The sequence below is a fragment of the Tenrec ecaudatus genome, chromosome 7 (genome assembly GCF_050624435.1).
Source record: "Tenrec ecaudatus isolate mTenEca1 chromosome 7, mTenEca1.hap1, whole genome shotgun sequence".
Classification (NCBI taxonomy): Eukaryota; Metazoa; Chordata; class Mammalia; order Afrosoricida; family Tenrecidae; genus Tenrec; species Tenrec ecaudatus.
In genome coordinates this window covers 118,159,801-118,175,408 of record NC_134536.1, presented here as the reverse complement: position 1 = coordinate 118,175,408, position 15,608 = coordinate 118,159,801, and positions in this window count along the sequence as shown.

The following is a 15,608-nucleotide window of genomic DNA, read 5'->3' as shown; positions in this document are numbered from 1 at the left end:
TGATTCTGGTGAAGCGCAGGTCAGACCTGCATCTACGATCTAACACTTTTGTAGTAACCATCCCCAGCATAGAACTTTCTGTTTCTCTGCTGGGTTGGATCGCTTGTTCGAATGGCCACACAGAACGCACAGGCAATGCTGACGGTTCTGAGTTTCCTAGGTATAAATTGAGACCACATCATTGTGCTCATGCGGACTCTGTGTGCAGAACAAGAGGCAGTTGTTTGGACAGAATAAGGGAATTCTTAGTGGTCTATAATCAGCAAAGGTGTGTGTCAGGCTTTTATCCTCTCGCCATATTGTTTACTATATATGCTGGGCAGATAATATGAGAAGCTGCACTGGAAGGAGGCTTACTAACCTGTGATGTGCAGATGACACCACCTTGCTTGCTGAGAGTAAGGAGGCCATGAAGCGCTTGCTGATGAAGATCAAGAATTGCAGCCTTCAGTGTGAATTCCAGCTCAACGTAAAGAAGACCCAAATCCTCGCCACTTGAGCGTCATCATGAGAAATGGAGACAAGATGGAAGTTGGCCAGGATTTTATCTTGTTTGGGGTCCACAGTCAATGTTCATGGAATTAGTAGTCAAGAAATCACAAGTACACATTGCATTGACAAAACTACTGCATACAACTCTCACTTTGAAGACTAAAGTGCGCCTTCACATGTATGTGAAAGTTAGACAAAAAATAAGGAAGGCCAAAAAAGAATCGACTCACTGGAATGATGGTGTTGGAGTCAAGTATTCAAAGTACCCTGGGCTGGTGCAGACAAAGCAATATAACCCGGAAGAAGCACAGGCAGGATGTTTCTTAACAGTGAGGATGGCGAGACTTCTTCTCACGTGATGTGGACATCCCATTAGGAGAGAGCAGTCCCTGGAAAAGCACATGGTGGTTGACAGTGTAGGTGGTCGGTGGAAGAGAGGAGGACCCTTGATGAGATGGAGTGAAACAGTGGCTGCAACAGGGAGCCCCAACACTACAACAATTCGGGACATGGGCCGGACCGGGTGCTATTTTGTTCTGCTGCACATTGGGTCTTGATGAGTCGGAAATCAAATGACTTTAGGGTCCTTAACAACGATAGTAACAAGGAAGTTAACAGGTTACAATACAAATTTAGGAGTGATCAGGACACAGTTCTTTGATTAGGACAGGTTTTCCCAGCAGGCCTCTTTCTGACCCAATGGCCCCTTGGTCTCTGCCCTCTGCAGGGAAGGGTCACAAAGCGCTTTCAGCATCCCATTCCATTAGTGAACCCTAAGTCACTCAGCTCTAACCCCAAAGATCTCTGTCCTAGCAACCCTGTGTTCCTCAGGCCTGGAGGTCCTGGTCCCGAAGGAAGGACCTCTCCCACCTGGAAACACAGCACGGATTCCACTGCACTGGCAGCTGAGAGTGCCCCCTGGGCACTTTGGACTTCTCATGGCTTTGGATCAACAGGTCAGGAAGGGTGTCACTGTACTAAGTGGTGTGATTGATTCTGATTACCAAGGAGAAATCAGACTGGTGTTACATAATGGAGGTAAAGAGGAATATGTCTTGAATCCAGGAGATCCCATAGGCTGACTCTTAGTACAACCATGCCCTGTGATTAAAGTAAATGGTAAATTACAGCAACCCAATCCTGACAGGACTTATAATGAATGACCCAGACCCCTCCGGAATGAAGGTCTGGGTCACCCCACCAAGTAAAAAAACACAGCAAGCTGAGGTGCTTGCTGAGGGCAAAGGTAATACAGAATGTGTAGTAGTAGAAAATAGTTCTATGTATCAATTATGACATGATCAATTGCAAAAGTGAGGTTTGTAACTGTCAATGTATTTTCTTTTTATGTGCTTATTGTTTATCTTTCCTTTGTTCAGGTAAGATATATCAGATACAATTGGACTCAGTGTTTTCATTTATATGTATGATAGATGATTGATGATAAGTATAAATGTGATTTCATCAATGTCTATAAATTATATAAGTATATATGGCTAAAGAATTGTGTACAGGTGCGTGCCAGGTTGGCAGGGGGTGGAATGAAGTAGTTTATTGTACCAGCCTGGCCGATAAACACAAGTGGGATTAATTGAAGGGAGGAGAGATAACTGGCTCAGTGAGCCTCACCTTTCTTGTCTCTCACTCTTTAATCATCGGACCAGTGTGTGGTTGCCTTGTTTTTTCTGTGCCTCAACTTACAGGGTACACTGCTGTGGACTTTGTCGCTCTAAGTTGAGGTTTCTTTAAGACCACATGATTGGAATTTACATCTCTGGAGCTGGGGACTGACTGTTGGTGACCTGGCTGACAGTTGGTGAGCTGCCTTGCTGTTGGCTGCCTGTGCTAGGACAGCTTAGCTCTCTCTACAGAGGACTACCTGGCAGCCCTTAAGGCTTGAAGGACTGCCAGTGTCTCACAACTCTCTCACAGGAGTGAGTTGCACTGAGCCATTTGTACTGCTTTATAATTTAACCGTTCATTTCTTGTATTATATATCTATCTGTATATAATTTAACAATTCATTTCTTGTGTTATAGATCTATCTTTATAAATATATATATATATAATTATCAGCAATCTGGTTATATCTCTCTAGAGAACCCTGTCTAACACAATCTCCGAGTACTTGGGAGGCCCCTCCCTGTCAGCAAGACTCCCATCTGAAAGCACTCAGCTGTTCCACTCTGGTTCTGGACGGAGGTGGTCTTTGTACCACCACCTCTCTGCCACTGCGCCTGTCCTGTGGTGTTTGCACTCTGGTTCGCTCTGTCCCTGTGTTGAAGAGGTTCCCAGGACAGGGGCTTTGGGTCCAAAGAATGAACTCCACTCCTGTCTCTTCTTTCTTGGTGGTAGGAGGTCCCACTTGCTGCCTTTTCGATAGCTCATGTTAATCCCAGTGGGATAATAAAAGAAACTAACTCCTTTCCTAGCCTTCCATATGGGATGACAGCCAATTAATCTCACCCATCTAGTCATATGTGATGGACATTCTGGACTCCACCCACCTGTGGTCATAGTCCCATTCTCTGAATGGACAGGATTCGGTGCTGTTAAGACTTGACTTTAGTACAGTGTGTGAACCAAGACACGCCTTTCATTCCTTGGGGACACTTTAGCAATGCGTGTGAACCAACACACACTCTGTTTCCTGGGGGACATCTTTAAGATTCCACTGTGGTACAGAGTGAGAACCAGCCACACCCATTTCCTTGAGGGCATCTTTGACTTTACCTTAGTAGAGGATGTGATGTAAGACACTATCCTGGGTATCTACTGATACCACAGTGCCAGTGACCCTACCTCACCTGGAAAACAAAACCTCTATTTCCCAAATGAACTTTGGTACAATGTCTGCTGTGGGTTTGGGGCATTTGGGGCTTTCAGCTCTGAGAGTTCAGAGCGCTCGCTGACTCAGCGTCAGCTCTGGAGAAGAGCCTCAAGTCTTTGGGCTCCGGCTCCTGGTTGATCTTCATGTAGACTGGCCTCTGCCCCCACCCCCACCCCTTTCTCCGTCTTAGCTCACTTGTTTAATCTCTTTTATATCTCATGAGATGGAATGAAAACACACCCAACATAATTCTGTCTCATTAACATAACAAAGACAAGTCTCTCCAGATGGAATTATACCCACCTGAATAGAGGTTAGGATTTATAACTTATTTGGGGGGTGGAGGAGGTGTCGCAATTCAGACAAGTACAGGTTGTACAGAGGGTTGCCAGGACTGTGGGTGTAATATGCTCGGGCCCACGAGCAGGGACCTGGCCCAGCAGGGCCCAGAAACTTTCACGAGAGCTAGTAGAGCATGAGACAGCCCAGTCCGTGAACTCTAAACCCCTTTCACAGGCAACTTCAGTTTTTAACTACCTCTTGTCCCCAGAGCCTCATCAGGAGCCTGCACACGACCTGCAGGACCTCCTACCTGGGCAACCTCATTCTGTGCCACTGTTGCCTGCGGACAGGAAGGGGAGGCTCAGAGGAACAAATCCCGTTGCACCTGGGAATCACCAGCCTGGAAGGCTGAGGCTGGTCTTCCCCCATCTTTGCCCAGCTTGAGTCTCCTGCCCAGCGGCTCCTGGTCAGGCTGCACAGGCCTTATCTCACCATAGACCAGGGGCACCTGGACCAACCAGTCCTGCCAGAAACTGGATCTGGTCAAAGCCCCACCTTGGAGGAGGGGTGGCCTGAGCTCTAGGAGCAGGACTTGGCAACTGATCTCTGTCCTGCCCCCCACCCCCACCCCTGATAACAGGCAAAGGTGGGCGGTCTAGGTCAACATAGACTGACTGAGGGTTCTCAACCTGTGGGTCGTGACCACTTTGGGGGTCAACGGGGGCCACCCGATTCGTAACAGTAGTAAAATTACAGTTAGGAAGTAGCAACAAAAACATTATTATGGTTGGGGAGTCACTACCAGGTGAGGAACTGTATTCAAGGGTCGCAGCATTAGGAAGGTTGAGAACCAGTGCTCTAGAGGCTTCAGCTGTGAGCTGGGGTAGCCCAGCTGGCAGTCAGAGCCAGGGTTTGAACGAGGTTAGGAGTCACAAGGTGGGAGGGTTCTTTGGGGTGAGCTCCTGAGCCCACTTACCCTCAGATCCGCTCAGTGAGCTTCCCAGGCTGACTTCCCCTGACTCAAAATGGAAAGTGAGCTCCTTCTAGAAGGGATTAGCATCGAGGTCGGGGTTCTGCGGTAAGTTTGTTTGTTTGGGATGTAACTGCGCAGACCACTGTTCAGATCTGATGGGATGGAAACTCCCGTTTTCAAGCCTGTGGCCTTTCTCTTAAACAAACGAGCAAACGTTTGCATGAAATCATGTCCTTTTCTTTGTGGCGTGTGACTTATACAGAGAATCATGCTGTACAGGGGGCACAGCCCACTGAGTCGTTGCATCGGCCCAGGGAGAGCAACTGGGCCACCGCTCCCCTGGCTGATGTGCACAGCTTTCTCCTCCTCCTTCTTCCCCTCTTTCCTCCTTCTCTCTCCCCTCCCCAGCTCCCCCTCTTCCCTCTCCGTTCCCCACAGCCTCACCAGAGCCTTCAAAGTCTGTTTCTTTTGGTGTGAAAACCATTTTTTCCTAGTGTCCCCCCCCCACTTTAATCATCATGGTTTCACGAAACATTTATCTTTGAGTTTGACTAAGCTTTGCTCAGCGTAATGTCTTCCAAATATGTCCATGCCGTGAGGTGTTTGACAGTTTTCTTATTTTCTAAGAGATTTCTCATACTCCAGAGGTGTATGTGTGTACCAGAATAGAGTTCTCTACTCAATGGACGGGGCTCTGGGCTGTTCTCCATCTTTTTGCCATTAGTTCCAGTGCGCGATAAACATGGGTGTGCATATCGGTTTGTGTTTAGCTTTTTCTTTGGAGTAGAAAGATTGCGCGTCATATGGTATTTCTATTGTAAGGAAGCGCAGCAAGGAACACCGAAAGGACTGGGAACCGCCCCAAGAACAAACAACAAAGTTCGGGGAGAAGTACAGCCAGAATGCTCCCTAGAAGTGAGCCTAGGGGGACTTCGTCGCTTGTACCTCGGACATGTGCTATCAGTAGGGGCCAGTTTCTGGAAAAAGCCATCTTGTTTGGCAAAGTAGAAGGTTGGTGACCAAGAAAAACCTTTCAAAGGATGGGTTGACACCATGGCTGCACCGAAGGGCTCAAACGTAAGCCTTGTGAGGATGGGGCAGGACAGGGCAGAGTTTCCTTGTGTTGTGCACAGGGCCACTGTGAGTTTCAGTAGCCAAACATCATCAACAGAGAAGTACTGGGTTACAATACCGCCTCAGCAGTGCTCCAGATAGAGTTCTTTGATTAGCACAAGCTTTGCTCAGCATGCCTCTCTCAAGAGGCCCGTCATTGGCCTTTCAGCCCAATGGCCTCTGCCCTGTTCAGTTAGGAGCTTTATTAGAAGCCCACATCCCCAGTAAGCCCACAGGCAGGCTCTAGAGTCAAGATGGCAGCCTAACCTTGGTCCTTCCTGATTTGACTTGACCTTCACCTTTGGTAACTGAGGTAGTTATTGTGTCAACCTGGCCGATAAACACATGTGCGGTTAATTAAAGGGCGGCTGGATAAATGGCTCAATGAGTCTCACCTTTCAAGTTCTCGGGTCTCTTGCTTTCTGATGGTCAGGCCAGGGTGCCGCTGCCTTAGCCAGTTCCCTACTTCAGCTTGCAAGACTCACTTCCTGCAAGACATCCCTGAGCAGAAGCTGCACAGACCTACTCCGATGCAGCCCTGGGTGCTAGAGCCTGTGTGGAGACCCCTGCCAGTGCTGAGATGCTTACACTTTCACTGATTCGGCTTTCCTCCTGCAGTCGGTGTTATTGCGTGTGTTTTGTGAGATGGAGGAGGACTTTGTGGATTGGTGTTGGACATATGGGCTAATGTTGGATTTGTGGGCTTGGGCAGCACTGGGTTGGGACGTTTTCTTGCACTTAACCTAAGGTGACCAGATTTTAACATTGGTAAAGCGGGATACCAGCGGGACACCATTGATAAAAAAAACTCAGATCCTGGCGAAATAGCCACATGGCAGCCGAAAACCGTTTACCCTAGCTTGTCATGCATTCTTTCCAAAAATCAGGACTTTTTAAAAACGCCGCGGGACATGGGAAAATTTGTTAAAAATCGGGACTGTCTGCCAAAAGTGGGACGTCTGGTCACCTTCACTTAACCTTTATATAAAACTCTCTCTTATACGTATGCGTTTCTGTGGCTTTGTTTCTCTGAAGTACCCGGACTCACAGTCACCATCAATGAATGTTTAAGTGAGGTAACATTTTCTTGATTTGAACAGTGTCCTCATACAACAGTGGCTTACTTCACTCGGCATAATGTCCTCGAGGCTCATCCCTGCGCTAAGGCTTTGTATCAATTTCTTCTTCTTTCATATTGTGCATATGAACCACCGTTTATTTGTTCACTTGCTGAGAGGCACTGGGGCCGTGCCCATCCTTTTGCACGAGGAACTTGGGCATACATGTCTACTCGCGGGGCCTGGCTCCTATTTCTCTAGGAGACACCGAGGGTGTTTCAAAAAGTTTGTGGAGAAATGGTATTAAAAGACAATTTTGCCGTTTAATTTAAAAGTGGATTTCCCGTGAGCTTTTGGGGGGATAGATTTATTGAATTCTAATTTACATACCATACAATGAATAGTCCAGTCATCATGAAGAGAGTTGTGCAATCATCCCCTCCATCAACTAGAGAACATTTTCTTCTTTCTTGCGCTCATTGCTGTGGACTGCCCATTTCCCAAGCTCCCCTCCCAGGCCCCTAGGAATTATTCATCCAGTTACTGTCTATGGATTAACGTTCCTGTATTCACTATACAGAAAAACGAAGACATGAAACAAAAAGCAGCAACAATGACCAAATACAAGAGAAAAACCTCAACTGAAAAGAAAGCAGAACTTTTGGAAGCTTCTTTTATATGTAAATATGTACCGAGTGTGGGACTGCTGGACCACAGGGTATGTTTCTGACTTTCTTAGGAAGTGCTACACCATTTCTCCTTTGGTTCCATTAGGTCCCAGGGTCTGCATTGGTTGATTTTGGGAAACGGATCAGCAGCCTTTCCATCCTATAGGTCTTAGTCTGGACGTGCTCCTGAAACCAGTTTGGCATCACAAGTCTTCAGGTAGTGCACCGTACGTGAGCTGGATGGCTTTTTGAAAAGCTAATCTGGGAAGTGGGGGATGGTGACAATCACTGCCTTTGTCTTTCAGAATCCCATGGGCTCTCTAGTCTCAGTTCCCAGAACAGAGAGGGATTTCAACACACATCAGCTCCACATCCCGTTTTACCCCCACTGCCACGGTAGCTGTTTTCAAATGGAGACTTCTCTTTCACTTTAAAGAACCTTTAAAGGCCCATGTGATGTAGCTGGACCGCTGCCATGCCCATGCATGGACACTGTGTCACCCATTTGTCCTGCATCGGCATGAGTACATTCAACTATTCGCAGTTGGATTATAGCTAAATTTAGCTCTCGAATTCTCACTTCACCCTGGGCGGTGCAAATGATTAATTCAAATAACTGGGAGCCCAGAGGCTGTGAGTTCAAGTTCACTAAGAGTTACTGCGGAAGAAAGGCCCAGGGATTTAGTTCCCAGAAAAACGCACCACTGACAACCCCCTGGAGCATACTCAGAATCAACTCCTGGTTTTCAGTTGTCAATTATAGAGATCATGTGATGGGGCGGGGCTGACATGAAGTTAGCAGTATAGAAGACTGCCTGTTACTGGCCAGCAATGCCACGTGGGCAGCAGGAACTGCCGTCTGTGGCACTCATGACTATCCAGAGCCAAGTGTCAGGCTGACTCAGGTATGGTAGAGGGCCATGGCTCGGTTGGAAAACTGATGTGGCTGACTTCCTAGAGACGGTGTGGTACTTCTAGGGACAGCAATTACTCCGCCAAGGATGATCAGAACTGGCAGTTCATGCACACAGGTCCAAACGCCAACCCTCTTGGCCATTCCTCCAAATGACTGCAACGAGGAGAGAGCCTGTGAGATGCTTCTCAACACCGGGAATTGTCATGATTTTAAATTGTTTGCTTGCTTTTGTCTTTCCCAATACTTCTGTTTTCTGTTCACTGTTGTCTCCCTAGAAACCGGCCTAGCGCCCACAGGTGAGTAAGCACTGGGTGAATGTTGTAGAATCACAAGCAGGGGGCAGGTCAACAGCACGTTTCTGGAGGGTGGGTTCCAGTGGGTACCGGCACGTGGCTCATGAATGTGGAGCATGCTTTCTTCCGTGACAGGGAATTTGACCCTCAAAACTTTGCTCCTTGTCGGCGTGATCCAGTCGGACAAAGAAAATAGGCTGTGGTTGGTTTCTCAAACACAGCACTGTGAACACTCAATGTGATCTTTCTCTCGGGGAAATTAAGTCAGATTGACGGGAATTATTTGGTGGTCCACTTTCATGGCTTGGCCGTCCCTTGTACGCCCAAGCCGAGTATCACCTCACCGAGGAACTACCTGGTGTAAGTGTGACCACTCTTGGGAAAATTCAGAGCTTTCAAACTGGGGCTTTTAACGTGTGGGTTTTTTTTTGTCTTGTTTTGAGTGAATCTCCCAGCATTGCCTCTCTAATCCATTTACTGTTAAGTCCCCACTAGCGAATGGTTTTTTTCAAATTATTTAAATAAGGTTTTAATTTAAGTTATGCATAACTGGAGATTCAAACCCACCAGGGTGCCAAGAGAAAGATGAGGCTGTCGGCCCCGCAGGGATGTGCAGCCTTGGAAACCCACAATGGGATCAAGAGGAGATGGAATGGACTCCAGGACAGTGAGGGGCGTAACCTGCAGACAAAGGACCACCCTGGCCAGAGTGACACCAGCACAGTGGGATTAAATGTAGCCCCAGCGGTGGTTGGAGGGGCTGGTCTGCGGGGGCTGCTCTGGCGCCATCTCCCTGCAGTGGGCTACAATGACTTTTGGTGATACACATGGTTAACGTGTTCCTAACCCAAAAGTGGGAGGTTTGAGTTCACTCAGAGGCACCTTGGAAGAAAGGCCTGGCAACCTCCTTCTGAATGATCCGCCACGGAAAACCCACGGTGCACAGTTCCGCTCTGACACACTCAGGGTCACCCTCAGCTGCGGTGTCAGCTTCGGAGTGGGATCCTGTTGGAAGCACTGACCTAGGATAGTCACTGACGCTGCCAATCCGCGTTTCTCCTCTTTAAAGTGAGGACAACACCTGCGGACACTCATCTAGAGGAGCGAGCACTCGGCACCATGTCTCATTCTCACACATAGTAGGTGCCCAGCATGAGGCACGTACCCTATCTGGCTCCTACTGGAGCATCTTCTGAACCAGTCCACCCCCCCTTGGGCCATTCCGCAGGCCTGGGAGAGCAGGGCTGCGGCTGCACAGGGACCCCGACACCAGCCCTGCCTACCTCTGCCTTTTTTCCATCACATTTCACTTTCCATCCATCTCAACACGGTGCTTCTATCGACCCTTTCCCACCCCAGTTTCTTCAGACACCTCATTCGGAGCCCACAGCAGAGTCAAGGGCCCAGCCACACTCACTGAGGTTCTAGACTCTTGGCCAATGAGGGCACTGGAGAGGTTGTTTACTCCCTGGGCTCATGGTCAGGGCCCACATTTAAATCACCCTCTGATGAATTCTCTATTGGGATACCTGTAAACCAGCTGTTCACAATGATAACATTTTCCCTCACAACGAGTCGCCAACTCTAGGGATGAGTCTAAAAGAGGCCAAATAAAATCGCAAACTATGAAAGCCAGAGTCTCAAGGTCACACCTTGGGTATGCATTCCTCTTTGCAGCTCCAGTTTTGGGTACACATGGGGAAGCATGATGGGCCATGGCCCCCAGAGCTGAGGGGCTGATTCGACATGCTGCAGACTGAGATCCAGAATGGGCACCATACTGAATGGGTCACACCTGCTTTCCCTGAGCATACACAGATGTTCACACTACACCAGAGTTTATTAGTGGGACACACAGGAGGCTTTCTACCTCCATAAAGAGTTATCACCCTATGATAGCTGAAGACAAAAGTGTGCATAAGCAAATGTGGTGAAGAAAGCTGATGGTGCCCAGCTATCAAAAGATACAGCGTCTGGGGTCCTAAAGGCTTGATAAAAAAGCAGACATCTAGCTCAGAAGCAACAAAGCCCACATGGAAGAAGCACACCAGCCCGCGTGATCACGAGGTGTCAAAGGGATCAGGCATCAGGCATCAAAGAACAAAAAAATCCTATCATTGTAAATGAGGGGGATTGCAGACTAGAGACCCAAAGTCCATCTTTAGACAACTGGATACCCCCTTACAGAAGGGTCACGGGGAAGAGACAAGTCAGTTAAGGTGCAGTGTAGCAACAATGAAACACATTCCTCCCCACCAGTATCATGATCCCCATTCTACCTTACAAATCTGGCTAGACCAGAGGATGTACACTTGTACAGACAGGAACTGGAAACGGAATCCAGGATAGATGATCTCTTCAGGACCAGTGGTGAGTGGCAATACCAGAGGGTAGAGGGAAGGTAGGGTAGAAAGGGGGAACCAACTATAAGGATCTACATATATCCTCCTCCCTGGGGGACAGACACCAGAAAAGTAGGTGAAAGGAGATGTCAGTGTAAGATATGACCAAATAATTTATAAATTATCAAAGGTTCATGAGGGAGGAGAAGCGGGGAGGGAGAGGGAAAAATGAGGAACTGATACCAAGGGCTGAAGTGGAGAGCAAGTATGTGGAGAATGAAGAGGGCAACGAATGTACAACTGCTTGACACAATGGATGGATGGTGATAAGAGTTGTATGAGCCCCTAATAAAATTATAAAGAACACACACACAAAAAAACCAAAAAACATTAATAAAAGCAGTATTCTTAGGATGAGAGAGAAAAAAATAAAGAGTTCTCACCTGAGAAACCCACAAAGCAGTTCTACTCTGTCCTATGAGGCCAGCAGGAGTTGGAAGCGACTTGATGGATGTGAGAAAGAGCCTCTTCAGGGTGTGGGACTATAACAAAAAAGCTTGAAAACGGTGCAAATTACCAACGTGGGGCACAAAGACATGATGGTAGGGCATGTTGGTGAAAGCTGGCACTGAAACTAGTTTCTGACGTAGGCTTGCTACAAAGCTTCAGTTTGTATTTAAAAACAACAACCATTATCTGGATAGTAGGGGCAGGGGAGACATGCCTGTGCTATCTACAAACCAGAACCAGTGAATTCTGGCTAGATCACAAGCGGGTTCCAAAGGTCATCTCAGAACAAGATGGCTAGTGTGTCCTCTGAGGCATTCCTGGGTGGATTTGAACTTCCAGCCTTCCAGGTGGTTGCTGTTGGCACCCATGCCTTCGTTAGCTGCAGGATTCTTGAGAGTATACATCATGGGGTTTTAGAGCCTAATCTTATATGCATGCAGAAAGCGTATTCTGCCTTGTAAGGCAGCGTCTCCCCTACCTATCAAGGGAAAGGGAGGCTCTATAAACACCAGACTGTGGTAGAGCCCACCTTCGCCATCACCAGGTGCTGCAGAGAGAAGGGGCCTGGCAGGCCCACAGCTTCATGTCTTGCCCAGCGCCACTACGATGCCTCATCAGACTGACATGCCAGCTGGCATTGGAGAGAGAGCTTTTGTTTTCGAGTGTCTGTTTTAATAGGCAATTTTCGTCTGAAGTTTACTTTGTGAGGTACTAAATCTAAGACGTCCAAGTTATCCTGTTAGGAAGACGAGTTCCTTTCCTAAAAGCTGGTATTGAATAGGCTTCAACCGAGGATAACTTGGTGGAAAAAATTTGTGTTGAGCAATACGATTTTAAATCTGACACAAATTGACCATCATGCTTTTTTTTTTTTCATTCTTGACAAGAGCAACTGTGACTGCAAAGTCTGAAGTTAGAAGCGTCATGTTGAATTTCCTCACCCCATCTGGGCCATGAGAGCGAACCATCTACTGCTATTTTGTAGTTGAGGAAGCACGTTCAGAGGGTAGGAAACTTGCTGTCCCCCAGCAGTGACAAAGCCTTAATTCTAACAAGTAAGCTGTGGGTACCGCCTTCTAGTGAAGGTTGGGGCGCTGTGGATGGCCTAGGACACGTATCCTTTCACCTACCACCCAGTTCTAATCTTGGTTAGAAACAGAAAAGGAGGTGGGAGGTCCCCTTGAAGAAGGACCCAGGCACCTTTTGCCAACATCAGCTGGTGGAACCCTATGGGACAGCCTCTAGTCTGACTCATCCTGAGTTTACATTGCTTCTATGGCAACTGAGTTTTGGAATTTAGGCGGGGGAAGACATCCTGATTTCCCTCTACCCCTTGCAGAACAGCTAAAGAATTTGGAATGTGATTATCCCCTTGTAAGGAAGTATCTGATGTGAATTCTGTCCTTGGTATTGAATTCAGTTCTCCCAGAACAGAAGGTCAGTGTTCCGCTACAAGAGACCAGAGGGCTTGTGGTCAAGCCGTGTCCACTTTCCAGCCCTTCCCAAGAACTGTAACAATTCCAATGGGAGCAGGATAGGGTATGAGGGATTAGAATCTGGAGTTCACGGTTTGCAACACTTGTTTCAAAAGTAACATTTTCAAGAGCCAAGCATCCGACTTGCAGAGGAGTGCTTAGCTCAACTGAAACATGGTGAAACTCATCAGTCTAGGGCCATCCGCATCAATGCCCATTACCCAAGGAATACCAGGAGCAATAGAGTTGTTGACAATTTTGTTTTGATGTTCAACACAAAATGCCACTTGCGACTTCTACCCCACGGCTTCAATCCCCTTATTGTTGGTTCACAGGCATTTCTGGACAGGAGCTGAGGCTGAATTTCCCTGCCCACAGTGTGCTCCAGTCCTTGTTACAATCACCTGCATGACCCTCCCAAGCGTTGTAGGTAAGGGAACAGGAAGGTGGGTACGTGCTAAGAATTATGAGTAACTACTCCGTCTTCCAGGGTACTTTGAATAGGATAATAGGATCCTACATATTTTATCAATGAGAACTTAGACAAATTCTACCCACTTGCCCAGTTTACCCTTTATTTTCACAGATACATCACTTGGGGAAGCACGCGGTCACCACTGTGCCTCAGCCCCTACACAGCGCTTATGTCATCTTCTGAAGCTGGAGCGTTGTCTCCCAGCTGATCCCTGGTCTCCATCCACCAGGTGGCTTTTGAGGGCTCAGTTAAGAGTCATTGCCATCACACAGCTTTTCCATAGGAAACTTCTCTCTCCCGCCCCCCCACCCCCCAGGCCCTCACAGTGGTTGGCTTGTATGATTCACGGGACACTTGATACGTACAATCTGATGCTGATGTTGTCTGTGTATGCTTTTGATCTCCACTCAGCAAAAGCTGGGGGGTTGAGGTCATTTTCTCACTGAAATGCAGTCAATGAATATGGCCCTTCTAGACAGAATTCCTCACGCGATGTATTATAACTTCAGACTCCCTGTGGTTATAAGTCCATCTTGGAGAACGTTTTCTGCTATACGCTTGCGCAGGATTAAACTCTGGTTTTCGTAGAGGGTGTGAAGCAAGTCACACCCTTTGTTCCCTTGGGGGTATGATCTGCTGAAAGATGAAAAGCACTTCTGTCAAAGGCATTCCTCTGTGTCAGCACCCCCGTGGACAGAGACAGCCCAGGGCCATCGAAGACCACCTTCCAGAGCTCGGTCTGAAGCAGTGATGGCGAGACCAGCGACAATGGGAATGGCTTAGCTCAGAGGCACAGCACTAACACTCTGGGGTACCTGCTCCTCATCTGGCCCAGGACTATGGGACTTGGAGACAGAGAGCAAGGCAGGCTGGCTTCCTGGCCCACAGAGGCAGAAGGCACGGGCCTTTGTGGCTGAGAGGCTGAGGACCAGAGAGATTGGCCTGCTGAGGAGAGGTATGATTACAGGCCAATGACTTAGCCCCTTCCTGGTTGCTGATCCTGACTCTTCATTTCACCAGTGAGCTCCACCATCAGTATGTTTGGTGAGTTCTGTGCGGCCCCTGAAAAGACTTGTTGAGCCTTGCACAGGTGTAGCGTACTGTGGGAGGGACAGTTGGGGTAAGAATAGGTAGAGGAGGACAGACTTTGGAGGTGTGCCTGACCCTTGCCACCCCCCAGTCGTTTAACTGTAACTCACAGACGTGATTTGCGCAATATACCTAGCTCAGTTCCCCTTTTCTCAGATGCAAGCACTCTCTCCCAATGAGCTAGGTGATATTTCTTTAAGGCCTGGCCAACTCAGTAACATAAACTGACAACAGAGGGGACACTCATAAACACTCTTCAGGAAGAGTCCCATTACCTGGGAAAGGGGGCAGCGACTGGCTCTCTCCCTGACATGACATCACCCATGCACTACCGGGCCCAACTCTGCTCGTTTCTACAACTCCCACTGAGGAGCCCAGGCAGTGGCCATATTCCTACATTTGCGAGTCTGGAGTCAGAAGCAGCGACCGAGGGAACATCAATGGAGGAGAGCACAGGCGACCGAGGGAACATCAATGGAGGAGAGCACAGAGCAGGCAAAAGTAAGAACCAATGCTTTCTTCTCATCTTTCCCAGTAAGGTCAAACGTCAAATCAGAAAGTGGAGAACTATCTGATTTTAAGTCTGTGATGGGGGTCACCCAGTTCACACGACACCGACCTCAAGTACCACAATCATCTTTGGATGTGCTCCGAATGATTGCCGGAGCTAGCAGTCAGAACTCTGCAGAAAGAATGAACACTAGCAGATCAAAGGCAGAAGAGCAGTAGCCCTACTGTTCAGAGTTCTGAATGGTGCAGATGGTGGCTGTAGTAGTTACATAATCTTTTGTTAACTTGCATAGGGGTGGAGTTTAGTGTGTCAATCAAATTGCAGCTTAATGACCTTATTCAGACACAAGGTAGAGATAAATAGCTCACTGGGGGCCAGACACTCTCTCTGCTTTGTCTTCCTGTAGACAAGACACATGGAGCTATGCTAGAGCCCTGGAGTTGGAGGAGCCATGTGGAGACCCACGCCAGTGCTGAGATGCTTCCACCACCACTGTATCCATAAGACTCTCTACCCAACGGCCTGTGTCTTCCTGTATTCAGCATCCTTGCATGGCTGTGTGAGTCTAAAGAGGAATTTAT